We start from the raw sequence: 17,403 nt of genomic DNA on the forward strand, positions 1-17,403 counted from the left end.
TTGTCGAGAAGGGAAAACTGAAGGAAGAGGAAGCAAAAACTATTTTCAGCAGTTGATTAGCGGGGTCGATTTCTGCCACAACCGGGGTTCATATCACTGGAAGTCAGAGAACCAGTTTTTAGACGAAAATGGCGATATGAAGGTCACCGACTTTAGCCTCAGTGCGTTGTGGGAGCAGTTCATATAGGATGACCTTCTCCACACAGCTATGGCGCGCTGTCATACGTTTCACCGCAGGTGATTACCAAGAAGGGATACGACGCAGCCAAGGCCAACATCCGGTCCTGCAAAGTTCGTGCTCCTGGCGGGCTACCTGCCTTTCCAGATGCGAATCTGATAGTGATGTATAAGAAGATTTGAAGGGGGATTTCAAATGCCCGACCTGGTTTTCCTCTGAAGTCTGACGTTTGGTTATCTGGCTGCTAGACCCTAACCCTATGCTTAGATCTGAACCATTACACTTCAGAACCTTCTACAATCTTTAGACGTGCCCAATTTTGCTAGATAGATATTTCATAACAACTGTTTCATGAATCAAGGTAAGCTTTCTCTTAAAATTTGCGGTGCAAGATACAAGAATATATATCTTAGGACACAGATTCCACACAACAAAGAGAACCCATGACACAGAGTCTGAGATGTTGATGCAGATAACAATTTTGTTTGCCAACGATGAAAATACTTCTAGAAGGGCTTAGATAAATGATTCAAGCAGTTACAACAAGGATACAAACGTTTCTTTACATAGGGTTAATTTTTCCTTCATTTTGTTCAACCTGCAAACTCCATAGATACTTTCATTGAGTTCAGTCCTTATTTTCCACCACAGGGATGAAAAATGTTGCCTTATTTCATATCATAATGTATTGATATTCAGTATATAATGACAATTGAAAGCATTTACCATGTTTTAAATATGCATTCATTTTTAAATTTATGGTAGATTATCTATGCTTTTATTTAGCAGACATGTTGCTCATCAATCTAGGGTGGAGACTAATGAGCATGCATGACCTTTGAGTCTATATAGACCATACGTATGAATCATGATTTGAAATCTTGGCATTGTAGAAGAAGATTACCAAAGTTCTGTGATTTTTAGGTTATCATTAGATAGGTAAAAGATGGACAAGATGTCACAATGTGTTTTTAAATTATGTTTTGGAAGAGGTAAAAGTTTTGAGAGCGTTTTCAATTTACTTCAGTTTTGATAGTGGATATGTGAGCTGGGCTATATGGAGATAATTAGAGCTATTTTATCCTACTCATTGTTTGGTGAATTTGAGATTCAAAGTTTGTCTACCAAATGTTTTACAACAAATTGACAACATTGGCTAGCTTGCTGCTTGAATCTGCATCAGCTCTTGAAACTTCACCACTTATGGATTACCAGCGGAGAATAATAGCATATATATGGTTAGATATTTTATTTTTCTTATATTGTTACTGGTCTTGATGGTGTTGTTTTGGTTGTGGCGAATTTTAAGAAGAATTGATCACGCTCCTTTGGAAGTGCCAGCCCTTGATGCTCAGTTGTGATGTAAAATATAGGAAGATAGAAACCTTTGCATTGTTGTATTGATAATATGTTGTTTTTATTGACTTTTTGGACTTGAAAAAACTTGTTTCCTTCACTAGTGAGAATATTAGAAGGATAATCTATGTCAAATAGTGCACGAGACATTGTTTACACAAAATATTTTGCTTATACTACGCTTCACTCTGTTTTTTGCTATCTCTGAAGGCGTTTATCTATCATTTGTATTGAATAAGGTACCACAGGGAGGTTGGTGTCCCTTCCTAATTGCAGCAATTTTTCTGACCATAATGTTCTCTTGGAACTATGGAAGGCAGAAAAAGTATAAATATTTAGCATGGAGAAAACTCAGCATAGAAGGTTTGAATGGATTTCTTGCCAGGGTGAATTCACGTGTACCGGGAATTTGTTTCTTCTGCAGTGACCTTATTTCTGACAATGTTGCCTTATTTCATATCATAATGTACTGATATTTAGTATATAATGAAAATTTTAAGCATTTACCATGTTTTAAATATGCATTCATTTTTAAATTTATGGTAGATTATCTATGCTTTTATTTAGCAGACATGTTGCTCATCAATCTAGGGTGGAGACTAATGAGCATGCATGACCTTTGAGTCTATATAAACCATACGTATGAATCATGATTTGAAATCTTGGCATTGTAGAAGAAGATTACCAAAGTTCTGTGATTTTTAGGTTATCATTAGATAGGTAAAAGATGGACAAGATGTCACAATGTGTTTTTAAATTATGTTTTGGAAGAGGTAAAAGTTTTGAGAGCGTTTTCAATTTACTTCAGTTTTGATAGTGGATACGTGAGCTGGGCTATATGGAGATAATTAGAGCTATTTTATCCTGCTCATTGTTTGGTGAATTTGAGATTCAAAGTTTGTCTACCAAATGTTTTACAACAAATTGACAACATTGGCTAGCTTGCTGCTTGAATCTGCATCAGCTCTTGAAACTTCACCACTTATGGATTACCAGTGGAGAATAATAGCATATATATGGTTAGATATTTTATTTTTCTTACTTATATTGTTACTGGTCTTGATGGTGTTGTTTTGGTTGTGGTGAATTTTAAGAAGAATTGATCACGCTCCTTTGGAAGTGCCAACCCTTGATGCTCAGTTGTGATGTAAAATATAGGAAGATAGAAACCTTTGCATTGTTGTATTGATAATATGTTGTTTTTATTAACTTTTGGGACTTGAAAAAACTTGTTTCCTTCACTGGTGAGAATATTAGAAGGATAATCTATGACAAATAGTGCACAGGACATCGTTCACACAAAATATTTTGCTTATACTACCCTTCACTCTGTTTTTTGCTATCTTTGAAGGCGTTTATCTATCATCTGTATTGAATAAGGTACCACAGGGAGGTTGGTGTCCCTTCCTAATTGCAACAATTTTTCTGACCATAATGTTCTCTTGGAGCTATGGAAGGCAGAAAAAGTATAAATATTTAGCACGGAGAAAACTCAGCATAGAAGGTTTGAATGGATTGCTTGCCATGGTGAATTCACGTGTACCAGGAATTTGTTTCTTCTGCAGTGACCTTATTTCCAGCAATGTTGCCTTATTTCATATCATAATGTATTGATATTCAGTATATAATGAAAATTGTAAGCATTTACCATGTTTTAAATATGCATTCATTTTTAAATTTATGGTAGATTATCTATGCTTTTATTTAGCGAACATGTTGCTCATCAATCTAGGGCGGAGACTAATGAGCATGCATGACCTTTGAGTCTATATTACCATACGTATGAATCATGATTTGAAATCTTGGCATGGTAGAAGAAGATTACCAAAGTTCTGTGATTTTTAGGTTATCATTAGATAGGTAAAAGATGGACAAGATGTCACAATGTGTTTTTAAATTATGTTTTGGAAGAGGTAAAAGTTTTGAGAGCGTTTTCAATTTACTTCAGTTTTGATAGTGGATATGTGAGCTGGGCTATATGGAGATAATTAGAGCTATTTTATCCTACTCATTGTTTGGTGAATTTGAGATTCAAAGTTTGTCTACCAAATGTTTTACAGCAAATTGACAACATTGGCTAGCTTGCTGCTTGAATCTGCATCAACTCTTGAAACTTCACCACTTATGGATTACCAACGGAGAATAATAGCATATATATGGTTAGATATTTTATTTTTCTTACTTATATTGTTACTGGTCTTGATGGTGTTGTTTTGGTTGTGGCGAATTTTAAGAAGAATTGATCACGCTCCTTTGGAAGTGCCAGCCCTTGATGCTCAGTTGTGATGTAAAATATAGGAAGATAGAAACCTTTGCATTGTTGTATTGATAATATGTTGTTTTTATTGACTTTTGGGACTTGAAAAAACTTGTTTCCTTCACTGGTGAGAATATTAGAAGGATAATCTATGACAAATAGTGCACGGGACATTGTTTACACAAAATATTTTGCTTATACTACCCTTCACTCTGTTTTTTGCTATCTCTGAAGGCGTTTATCTATCATCTGTATTGAATAAGGTACCACAGGGAGGTTGGTGTCCCTTCCTAATTGCAACAATTTTTCTGACCATAATGTTCTCTTGGAACTATGGAAGGCAGAAAAAGTATAAATATTTAGCACAGAGAAAACTCAGCATAGAAGGTTTGAATGGATTGCTTGCCAGGGTGAATTCACGTGTACCAGGAATTTGTTTCTTCTGCAGTGATCTTATTTCCGGCTTAACACTGATTATTGAGCATTATGTAAAGAATGTGGGGTCTCTGCATGAAGTTCTTGTCATTGTCACCATAAGAAGGGTTCCAGTCAAGACAGTGCTTTCGTCAGAGAGATTTATGGTTGGAAAACTAGAGCCAAAGGGTGTATATAAATGCATAGCCCAATATGGTTACAAAGATGCCCCAAACATGGAAGGATTTGAATTTATCAACCAAGTTGTTGAAAGCATAAAAGATTATCTCAAGCTTAGAGGAACTCATTCCTCCTCACATGACAGAAGTTATGCAAGCAGAAATACAGTGGTAGAAAGTAACTACTGTGTAGATGAGGAATTGCAATAGCTTGAATTGGCAAAGAATATAGGGGTTGTCAACCTTGAAAAAAGCACTGGCAATCAATTCATGCACCTTGCATCAGATACTAGATTGAAGTTTTTCAGTACGCAAAATTGTGGAAAGGCTGTCAACTCGAAGACAAAGGAATTGCTTGAGAAGAGTGCAACGACTCAGAATTTTTTTTTGATTGTTGTTATGATGGGCACTTGTATGGTGATTGGCTGGAGCGCTGACTATTGAAATATCAGGTCTTCCCATAAATGAATCTCAAAAAATTCTTTCATGTCAAACTGGTATCAGCTTGGCACCTCAACTCAATGCTCCATCACACATGTTGATTTTGTTCCAAATTATGATGCTTTTTTTAATCCTACAGTGTTGTCAACTGTGCAAGGAATTCAGTCAAGAATAGTAACATGAGCCAAGGTAAGATGATACAAGAATGCGAAGTAGACACTATTAGCTTGGCTTCCATGAGTATATTGGGATGTAATCAAGTTTTCCAGTATGGGTTAGTTTATTTGAAGGAGGGATGCAACTCCCTATCATAAACATGATATCATCTGTGTGTATAATGTGAATTATGGCATCCCACTTCCTAACATAATTTATGTTTTCGTATGTTAACTCATGCAAGCGTTGTTGTACTCGTGTCATTTTTTATCTTGTTATACTGTTCCTTTTTCAAAAACTCGGTACAAGTTAGCTTCATGTTCTCACCCATAATGATTGCCTGGTTTGTGACCAACATCATGATAGGACAGTATAATATTGTGAAATATTATCCTGGAGCATTCAAGGCATTCAACCCATATTATATATATTATTACTTTCATGAATATCACTAATAAGGATGGGTGATGCTTGGAGGTGTAGTCTTATGTATAACAGGTATTGATTATTCGCATGATGATATGTGTCTCATTTTATCATATAGTATACTTGGAACTGTTTTCTAACTCAATTGATAAATCCATACCAATGATTTTCTCAAACAAAATTCATAACTTCATCCCAATTATTTATGCTAAAGCTATACAAATAGAAACACTAACATCAATTCTTTGTTCTGACTGGATCCAGGTGCCGAGGCCATGTTTGTAGACTTGGGCCATTTCAACAGGAAATCAATCCAGGTCCAAGCTATATGTCAAGGACAGAATTATTAGTATTTCATCATACCTGTGTGCTTCATCCTCCTTAAGTTTTAGTACCATAATGAGAAATTTGGGTTTTTTGTTGCAGCTTGCTTTCTGTGTGTTGGTTTACCCATCTCTGCTTATCACATATACGAGACAAGCGGCTTATTTGATAAAAAACCCAGGGGACATAGGCTCTACATTTTACAAAGCAATACCACAGCCTGTGTATTGGTCAATGTTCATTGTTGCCATTTTAGCAGCCATTGTAGCCAGTCAAGCATTGATTACAACAACATTCTCAATCATAAAACAATCCATGGCTCTTAGCTGCTTCCCTCGAGTGAAGATTGTGCATACCTCACAAAATTACGAGGGTCAGATCTATTCACCTGAAGTTAACTATGTTCTCATGGTTATCTACATTGCAATTGTCGTAGGATTCTGGGATGGAACACAAATTGGCAATGCACATGCTAAGAATATCCAAATTTATATCTGACAACAGAATTTGGTAGTTTTTATGGATTATTTGGAATTTTCGAGGATAATTTTAGTTATTTGGTGGTGTAGGGGTTGCAGTTGTTGGGGTTATGTTCATTACGATGTGCGTAGTAACCTTGGTCATGCTTGTGGTTTGGAACATGCACGTTTTGCTTATACTACCCTTCACTTTGTTTTTTTGGTATCTTTGAAGGCGTTTATTTATCATCTGTATTGAATAAGGTGCCACAGGGAGGTTGGTGTCCCTTCCTAATTTTTTGACCATAATGTTCTCTTGGAACTATGGAAGGCAGAAAAAGTATAAATATTTAGCACGAAGAAAACTCAGCATAGAAGTTTTGAATGGATTGGTTACCCGGGTGAATTCACATGTACCAGGAACTTGTTTCTTCTGCAGTGACCTTATTTCTGGCTTACCACCGATTATTGAACATTATGAAAAGAATGTGGGGTCTCTGCATGAAGTTCTTGTCATTGTCACCATAAGAATGATTCCAGTCAAGACAGTGCTTTTGTCGGAGAGATTTATGGTTGGAAAACTAGAGCCAAAGGGTGTATATAAATGCGTAGCCCAATATGGTTACAAAGATGCCCCAAACATTGAAGGATCTGAATTTATCAACCAGGTTGTTGAAAGCATAAAATACTATCTCAAGCTTAGAGGAACTCATTCCTCCTCACATGACAGAAGTTATGCAAGCAAAAATACAGTGGAAGAAAGTAACTACTCTATAGATGAGGAATTGCAGCAACTTGAATTGGAAAAGAATACAAGGGTTGTGTATGTTCTAGGAAAAATCACATTGAAGACTAATAAGAGCACTGGTCCTTTTGAAGGATTATTGATTGAGAAGCTCTATAATTTCTCCAAAAAAATTGCAGGTTGACTCTATCTACCTACCATATACCACTAGCGCATTTACTTCAAGTCGGAATGGTGCAAGAAATTTAGAATTGTTCACACAAAACTGTTAGAAGACAATGAAATCATAAGCTTTTACTCATAATAATCAGAAGATTTTACTCATAATAAAGCTTTTAGGGCCGTAAAGTTCCTGATCACTGGAAAATAGGATATAATTTTGTATTATTGTTACTATTTTAATAGATTAGAAGATTTCAAAATGCGATTTTGCGGTGAGATCAAAAGAAATGAGCATTGAGTTTTTTACCATCTCTGCAATAAATCATGCATCATTTAGAGTGAACTAGTACATACATGTTTTGTGACTCTGGTAGAATGGAAAAAAATGATAACAGTTCATTACTTTTTAGTTTCAATCCTTCTTTTACAATAAGGCTCTTATCTTTTGGTGAAATGCAGAGCCTGGTAAATTAAAATTTTCAGGAAATCCCAAGTAGAGTTTGTTAAGAGGGTATTTTAAATTTTAATAGTAACTCCTTTTTATCCTTTGTCCTCTGAAATTTGTACACTCTCGAGTTGTCTGGGGCTAAGTACCAGTTCATGTGTTACAGGCCCAAGCCACCAAACAACACTTTTCCCATGTTGGGTCCCTTCAAATTCTGAATCTAAGAAGCCCCATAGGAGCAACAAAATGAAAATGATACCTAGAAAATCACTCTTCTTGCCTAAGCCACCAATCCTAGCAAGGCTTAAGGAGGACCAACGATAATTATAAGGATCCCATGCTTCCACTATACTCTCTATTGCTTTATGATCCAATATGTTTCTCATCTTATCTTTCCATTTTGTTTTGAATGTGGAGTCTTTACAGCCTGCAATATAGTATGCTCTAAGCCCTTGTAGCAATATTCAAAATGTGGCTACAGTTGCTTTACAGTATCTGTAGATGAGGGTATGCCCCCTTTGTCTGCTATGGCGGAGAGCTGGGCTCTTGCTATGAGTACCTCATAAAACTCACCCTCATATGTCAGTTGCAGTGTCTTATTTGGGGACAAGAACACAGGTCCTTGAGTTGCGGCCATGGTTTTAATACCAATCCTCTTTTGACTTCTTCCTTGCTTGGTAGCAATTTACAGAAAACTCTGTACCCCAACAACTAGTATGTTCGAAACCTGTTCGGATCAGACACTAATATATCCAGGGTTTTCAAATGGGCATCTCTGAAATTTTGGAAAAGAAATTGAAGCATTTGGCAAGTTTTGGCCTACTACTCATAAACATCAATCCGAAAAAGGGGTATGTGTTGTAGTATTTGTAAATGAGTAAACATTTAAATTTAGTTTTATATGAAAAAAGTATTTAGTATGCATAATGAAACATTAAATTAAAATAATAATAATAAAACAGTTTTATTCAATTTATTATATTAATTTTTCTTTTTTATATTAACAAAATTATAAACAATTTTTTAGAAAGGAATCATATTATTAATGATTCATCTTCATAACCATCAAAATTTCATATTAAAATTTAATTAACATGTTTTAAATTTAATCTAAAACTTACTATAATGGATATATTGTACTCAAGAAAAAGGGGTTTGGTGCAGTGATTATTCCCATTCTACCCAGCTCGCAGAATAATGGAGTTGTGTTAGGACTTCATCTGTAATACTGGGTAATTGGGTCTCTCAGCTGACACATTTACTGTATATGATATGTGGCCTTTTTTTGGAGTTGTGTTAGGACTTGATCTATAATATTGGGTAATTGGGTCTCTCAGCTGACACATTTACATTTACTGTATATGATATGTGGCCTTTTTTGGTCTGTGACAGGCAGGGGAAGATAATATTCGTATCGTATGTTCTCGGATGGGGTCTTTTCCAACTTATTTCATCGAAGCAATTTTGTTATTGGTAGGCACTTTAGGCCTTGCTGCCATGGGTTTTGAATGGAAATGAGTGGGCAGAGGTTGTCAGTTAAGCTTGTGGTTGCTACTTTCTAGCATTATTTTTAATTATCTTTGACAAAAGTGTATCTTTATGATACATTTCAGCCATCATATACAATCAGAGGTATAGATTTTCGATGATATTTCGACTTTTTATTTCATGCTAGTTGCTCTTTCTTGGGAAATCTCAGTATTGTCAGAGGGGTTTAGTTGAAGATAGACAAATTGGCAATTTGACAGCCGTCACAAGTGTTTCTACTAAGCAGGATTTGCTAATAATGTAGATATAATTTGTATTGGTTGTCCTGAGCGTGTTATGTGCCTATGTTCCTTATAAAGTTGTGGCTTGAACCATAATTTTCATTTCAAGCCTTTAAAAGTGAGCGTTACAGAACATGAATTGGGATATTAAAAACACATTCGAGGTTTTATCCAAAAGAAAGTTCATGACATCTCATATGAAGTTAGTAGTGAAAAATGTCATTTTAATAGAGTTCTGGCAAGTTAAGGAATTTGTGCATCCCTATATTTACGAAAATTTCACCGAGAGTTTGATTTCAGCGAGGAGTTTGATGGCATTCACTTGTATTTTTGGAGTTTGATGGCATTCACTTGTATTTTTGGAAACCCCTAGTTGACAGAACCATGTAGTAGGAAAAGGACATTTAATTTTTACTCTCACGATGGTAAATCAAATTATACAACAAACAAAATCATATTTATAGTCAATGGAATATTTTGTGACAGCTAGCAACCTTGTGTGCCCTCTTTAAAAATGACAATTCATTCTTAAATATGTAACATATGGAAAAACAAAATCTCCAAATACAAAAAAAAAACTTAAAATAATGTACAAAAACATGTTCACATAAACAACAACTACTACATGAATAATGGATAACCTCTATATGACATTAGCTATAACTCATTATCATCCACCCTTGCTTTCAATAATGTCCATTCACATGTTGCTATTCTTCCACACACTACTATTACTTATCCATATTCAAAAAACACATAACTAATAGTTTCAAGTGTAACTCAATATCATCCACCTGTGCTTTCAACAATGTCCATTCACATGTCACTATTCTTCTACACACTATTATTTACAAAATATCTATATTCAGCGAACACATAACTAACAATTTCAATTGCAACCCATTATCATCCATCCTTGCTTTCAACAATGCCCATTCACATGTCCCTATTCACTCTATGCCTTTTGGCGTTTCCTTTGCAACATCAGGTGCAAATGCTAGTATTATTTTTTAATGTGCAAAATGATCTCTTCCTTTACACCTCCATGGTCTAACCAAGATAATGCCTCCTTATACCATCCCACTTGATTCAAAAGTGGTTGTGACTAGACTTTGAAGTTATCTTAGAAAGCCTCTCATTGTCCATGTGGTTTAACCTTTTAATAGTCATGCTCTCAATGAGGAAATGATTTGCTTCCATAAAAAGAGTAGAATAAAATTTTCCTTTAATTTGGATTTTTTTTTTAATATGCTATATCTTTTTTCAAAACTTCCTCCATATCCATAATAAACTTTCCAAACTCTAATAATCTTATTCCCAATACATAATTCTAGTTGAACTTGTGTTATGAATTCTGAAATAGATTTGAAATTCCTCACAATATTGTTGGTTGTTATATATCTAAATATTATAAATGATTTTTTTTTTTTAATTTAATTTTCATGATTTTCATTTTGTGAATATCAACAATCATACTCAAATCTTAGAAAATTCTTAAATGTGTATAAAGATTGAATATTTTCCTCAATTTAAAAGGAAAAAATAGTGATTATATTTTAATGAAAAAGTATTATCAAATAAATAAATAAATAAATAATTTGAAAATATATTAAAATCATATTCTCTTTAATTGTTTTTCCTTTGTCTTTTAAAATAATTCGAATTTTTCTATTTTTTATTTTTATTTTTATTTATATTTCAAAAATTCGATGAAGTAATGCCCAATATTTTATATTTTAAAATTAAATTACAAATTTAAAAGTATAAAATTATTAAAATTGGTATGTAAAAATTTGACAAATATTTTAAATTAAACATAATTATGATGATGATGATGGTTAACGTCCATGGAGACCAAAGTTTGGTCTGTCAACTTAAAGAAACCAAATTATTTAGTTTGATTTAAGATTTTATTCCTATGCTCAAAAAGCTTGGAGAGAAGCCTCCCGAGCTCACTATAATTTTGACATCTTAAAAGGCTAGGAAAGTGAGTATTGCAACAAAGATTATGAAACTGAGATCTAATGTGGTTGTATGTCGGGCACTCTAAGAGGAAGTGATTTTCATCCTCGATGTTCATATTCTCACAGAGATGGTAGATCCTTTCCATCCATGGTGTTTTAAGAACTTCCCAACGACCTATTTCACTATGAAACTCATGAGAGTTTGTTCTAATCTTGTTAATTTTTTTAATTTATAAATACAAAATATTTAACTATTTTAAATTAAAAGATTTAAACTTGAAATCTTCATCTTAATATCATATCCCATTACTTTCTAATTCATATATCATTATTAAAAAAAAAAAAAAATTTATTATATTTTTAAAACACCCCAATAACAAACACAAATATTTAAAAAATAATAATTAAATAACAATTAGTACAAATAATAATTAAATAACAATTGATACATGTTTGAGTTAAAAATACAACAACATAATAATATTTAACTAGCTCAAAGAAGAAAATTAATCTAGCGAAGATTAGAACGAACTCTCATGAGCTCCATAGTGAAAGTTCCTAAAACACCATGGATGGAAAGGATCTGCGATCTCTGTGAGAATAGGAACATCGAGGATGAAAACCACTTCCTCTTAGAGTGCCCAGTGTACAACCACATTAGATCTCAGTTTCATAATCTCTGTCACAATACTGACCTTCCTAGCCTTTTAAGATGTCAAAATTATAGTGAGCTTGGGAGGCTTCTCTCCAAGCTTTTTGACCATAGGAATAAAATCTTAAATCAAACTAAATAATTTGTTTCTTTAGGTCCGATAGACCAAAGTTTGGTCTCATTGGACGTTAACCACCATCATCATCATCAAAATTGAAAAATAATTAAAATAACTCTGCGTGATATAACAAATTAAACGAAATGATATTTAAATAATAATAAAATATTATTGTTATTATTATTTAATTTTTAATGTAATAAAATATTTTTTTTTTTTGATAAATATTTAAATATTAAAATTTTAAAAACATACCTATTTAAATCTATAACTCAAAAAAAAATTAATTTTTTATTATTAAACCATTTAAACTATATACATTAAGATAACAATAACAAAATCAATGAGTTAGACACACAGAGCAGGTTCACGAAATTTAAAATAAAAATAAAAATTAGACGCCGGAGGAAAAAGCCCAGAGCTAAGTTTATGAAATTTTAAAATATTCAAAAAGTTACACGCGGGAGGAATGCGATAGTTGTACGTGGGATGAATGCGATAGTTGTATCATTGGAGTGTGGATGTATCATTTCTTTTCAGTGTTAGTATCCACGGATTACGAGGCACCAAGTGCACCTGGACGGACGGAGTGCTACGCCGGAAAGAGAAAGTTGAGATCTAATGTAAGGTAAATAATTCTTTTTTCCAAAACATTTCAATCTATATATGTATTGGTTCATTATGAAATGCAAGTTTTGGCAAATGTTTTTTGAACCTCATACTTGATTTGTGTATTCATTATGTAAAATTGTGTTTCTTGTTTGGATATCTTACTAGGCTCACGAGAACTGCGCTATGTTAGTTAAATCTCTTGCATGTCAAGAAGCTAACTTCAGGTATAAGATCTAATTTTCCTCTGATGAAGTGGATTAAGTAAATTATTTAACTCTTTGTTAAAACCCTAGTTGTTTTCCTAACAACACTGTGAACACTCGGGAAGGCGTCAATTTGGGCACCATTTTTTCCTAGCAGATTCCATTGATGGAACTTTATTTGAAGGATATTGAAAGGAGATCTGATTTTCTGATGGTTTTGCAGGCGGCCTGTTGGCCATTTCCCTTGTTCGAGCACTTCCTCTTGCAATAGGTAATTTTGAAGGAGGGCATTCGTCATTGCTTGTTGCATCTAATCTCTAAAGTTGGTCTGGAATCAAATGAGACATGGCTACAGTTGTATGAAAGGAGTGGGGATGCACAAATTGGGTAATATGGGTTTGTTTGAAACAGTAACAGAGCAAACTAATTTTAACGAACGTGGCAGACCTTTGTTCGCCATGTTATTCGCAGACATGTGGAGGCCCCAAGTATCAGTGTGGTGGGAAGTAGCCATTAAGAATGGTACCGCTCGTAATGCAGTGAATAGTTAGTGGAGTCACCCTCAACACCAATGGCAAGGCCGCAATAGATTCATATATCGCTGACGGTTTTGGCAAGGCAGTCGGTGCACTCAGATGGAGAGAATGCCAAATTGTAGTGTGCTCCCCCGTAGGCATTGGGTGAGCCCTGCTGCCTGCAAACCACAACTTGTATTTATTTTTTTTCCTGTTAAAAATTTTCATTCCAACCACAATGAGGCTTTACTGAACATTGTTAACACCACAACAAACATTTTGTAAAAGCTTCATAAGATGTCGTCTCTATTGGAGAGATAGAGAATTAAAATAAGAGGGAGCTTTTATTTGTATTGAAGATTACCTCAAGAGGTGATTAACCTTGTTGAGGTTGGTAGGTTTCAAACCCCAATTTTCTTTCGAGAAGTAGCTTGACCCTTGAAATGGATTTTTCTACTTCACATACTACTAATTTTGTGCATTTGAGAACATTATCTCATGCCGCGAATGCCATCTAGGGGAGCATCAATGACTTCAATGTCAATATAGACAGTCTTGCCGGAAACTGTGACTGAGTAGTTGCAATATAAGCCAAGGGGCTGTGAAGGATGACCATCCCATGCACGAAGAGTGATGGTGGACAGGGATAGGTTAGGGGAACCAAGTTGCTTCCAAACACTGGCAACCATCACATAGGTGGAGGAGCCTTTGTCAATGATACACCGTTGAACAGTGGCGTTTCTAATGGAGACTGGTATTTTAAATACAACGGATAAAGGTAAGGGGGGATTTTATGACTTGTCAACATGAAATAAAATCATTTGATCGTCTTGAGGATCCATGCCACCCAAATCAAATAGTATAGATTTCTATTGGGATGGGCACATTTAGAGGACTTCCAAAATTGACATGGCAACAGGAGACTATGCCAAGTCATCTACTATGCTATATGTAAGGGCGGCTTTGGCAGAAGCAACATTTCGACGTAATGGACCTTTGGGGATCTTGGGAATAACCTCGACCTTCGGCCGAGGGATCTGTAAGGTATATTTGGATGACGATAGAGGCTCGTTGGGACATAGTCGTAGACTTAGCGGGTGGCTTGTTGTATTGGTGTGATTGAGTCTGAAGGTTGACTTGCTCGGTATTGACCTCATCGGAATTCATTATAAGAACTGATAATCATGGTGACCAGATGGTGGAGTTGGTTGAGTTGCCTGACGTTGTATAGGTTGGGTAGCTATATATCCTTTGTGAGGGAAAGGATTAGTAAGCACTGCAGATTGAGATGAAGTAGGAGAGGGAGGAGGAGCGGTAGGTTGCCATCCTTGAGAAGCTACTTGAACTTCCCATACCTGACGCATCTAAGGTAAAAGAGGACACTCATGGGTATATTGACCATATATGCCGCAAAATTCACAAGGTTTGTTCGTACGAAGACCCTTGTTTTGCTTGGGTTGAATTCCCTGTTGCTAGGTTGCGGGATTAGGTTGAGGACCCTGAGGGGAATTGGGTGGAGGACCCTAGTTGCCTTGATTACCTTGAGACTGTTGGTTCTGATTACCATTCTCCTTGTTCCTTTTCTTTTGGTTAGGGGGATTGGGTCCACTCTACTGAGCATACACTTGACGTTGTGGAGGTGGTGGTTGTTGTGGCAGAGGGGGGGCGGGCATGGGGGGCTGGGGCGTTGGTGCCGGAGGGGATGGAGCGCTAGGTGATGCATACTGATAATAAGGAGACGGGGCAACATTGGGATAAATAGGCGATGCAACAACTAGCCCTGGCATCTATTGATGTGGATGGGGATATACATATGGTGTGATGGGACCTGGATAACGGTTGCCTTGTGGAGGATTGGGGGAGGGATAATTGTAAGTGGAATTGGTCCCTCCCTGAGATGGACCATAACTCATATGAGGTGGAGCATATGGTTAAGGGTGAGAAATGGTTCCAATTATGCCATCCACAGATTATCTGACAGTTTGTTATTGTTGGTTGCAACAAAAGAAATGGCTAAAGAGTAGCTGAGACAACTTATCCACCTACATTTAGATGATTATTGTAAATTCAGAAGTGATGGAGAGGGGAAGTAATTAAATTTTGTTTGCAAATGATGGCCACTTTCAAGAAAGTTTAAGGCATTTAAGGCACCACAATAGCTAGGACAACAATACAAAAAGATTGTTGAAACATATCGTCTTCACACGATGTTTCTTGCAATGGTCGATATAAGGGATGTCTTGGTCAAAGTGGCAGACATATTTCATAACATGGGGATCTTGCAGTTATACCTTTTCAAGAAACAACAATTTTCTAGAGACAATAAATATTCTTTCTACTATGTTAGCCAATCAATTTGGAGTCTGGCATTGGAAAGTTGATTTAGAAGACCTCCACTTCAAACATTTGAAATGAAGAAAACTTCAAAGAGTTTTTTTCCAAGCTTGTTGAAGGTTTTAGAGAAGAAACTATCATGTCTCTAGTCCAAAAGTTGAATGAATCTATAAAGAAGGAGAATATTTCTTATTATGATTTACGCGCTGGACCTAAAAGTCTATGTAGCGCCTACTAGGAGATGTTGATGAATAAACAAAGAAATAATAGGATCCCTGACCTGTGTGATCTTTGAATATTGTCTCGAATAAGACAGACTATTATGCTACACCACATATTTTTTCCATTTGTGGCCAAGTATTCCAAGAAGCTACAAGATTATATTAAGTGCCTAATTTTAAAAATAATATCATTTTTTTGTATATTGTTCTTCATGCGGGTGATGATCTTCCATTGTAAATAAAAATGTTAATTAAAGAAATGCACCCCAAGCTTCACTACCATACCTTGCAAACTGTGTTTACAAATAACACATTGGGAGTTTCATAGGTCGCTGTCAGAAGTCACCATGGAAGACCTCAACATCTTTTATTACAAGCAAGGGTAAGGTTTTGATTTGTCTATAGTTGCATAGTGTTTCCACAAGAGCTCAGATGCAATTTCTTCATTGCTTGTATTTATTTTAAGAAGTGAACACCATGCTCTATTTGTGGTATTTTCTTGTGGTAGTTTGTTTGAAGATGATGACACATGCAATAAAAAAGAAGAAGAAATATGCTTGAAACAATCGAAACATGCTTTGGTAGCCACTGAGGATCCGAATGTATTCGAGAATTTGTAGGAAACAAAAGGAGGGATCAGATCAATCCTTTTCAAGTTTGGTGGAATTAGAGATGAGTTGTTTGAATACCTAAAAGTGAGGCTTGTCACACATCTAATTATGATAGTGAAATTGCAGAGGTCATTTTGGGTCTACCAAGTGTAGATCTTGTTTGGGAGATGATCTCTGTAGTTCTTCCAAAGCTCGTAGTTTTACAACAACAAAATTGCCATGCGTTGGCTACTTTTCTTGAATTGGAAATACAACTAAATATAAGTTTGCCAGTTTTGCTGTTGGAATGATGCCACAAGGTTATATTATTTGTTATTCTTCATTCAGATGCAAAAGAATTGGTTGCTATAATGCAATTATATGAAGCCCTGACAGGATGAAGAGAGAGAAATAGGGAGTGTTAACCTTCTGTGGGTCTTCAAACCAAAATTTGATGGTTAACTCTATGGTGGATTATTGGTTACTATGAAAACGTTGAAATTTTTTCAAAATTTGAAAATCTGAGACTGGCATTGTGGAAAACGATCAACAAGTTGGATATCAATTCTAGGGAAGAAATATCACTCGTAGAATGGTCATGAAGAATTTATAGGGGTGAAAAAAGGACCATATATCTCCAATTTTGCTTTGGTGTCTTGCATCATAGCAATGGGCTTCAATATTTCAGGGTTTGACTTTGCATAGCCTGGATTGGTGAAAATATTATTGAGATAGACATACAAGTGTAAATATAATAGACGACTCACATTGTTTCATACTCAGATCAACAAAAATTCACCGTGGCTTCAAGAATCCTCCTCTGGCCAAATTCATACAATCTACTAAATCAGAGAATATCCTTTGTTGTACTAAAACAAAACATT

The 17,403-nt window shown here is 35.3% G+C and overlaps 1 pseudogene; it reads left to right on the plus strand.

Annotated features, from left to right (window-relative positions):
* Nucleotides 1-4,108: 4,108 nt before the first annotated feature.
* LOC149266103 (potassium transporter 26-like) lies at nucleotides 4,109-7,183 on the plus strand (annotated as a pseudogene).
* The last annotated feature ends 10,220 nt before the right edge of the window (nucleotides 7,184-17,403 follow it).

This window comes from Pinus tabuliformis, chromosome 6, assembly GCF_031772625.1.
Source record: "Pinus tabuliformis cultivar Carrire ecotype Pingquan chromosome 6, CPIR1, whole genome shotgun sequence".
NCBI lineage: Eukaryota > Viridiplantae > Streptophyta > Pinopsida > Pinales > Pinaceae > Pinus > Pinus tabuliformis.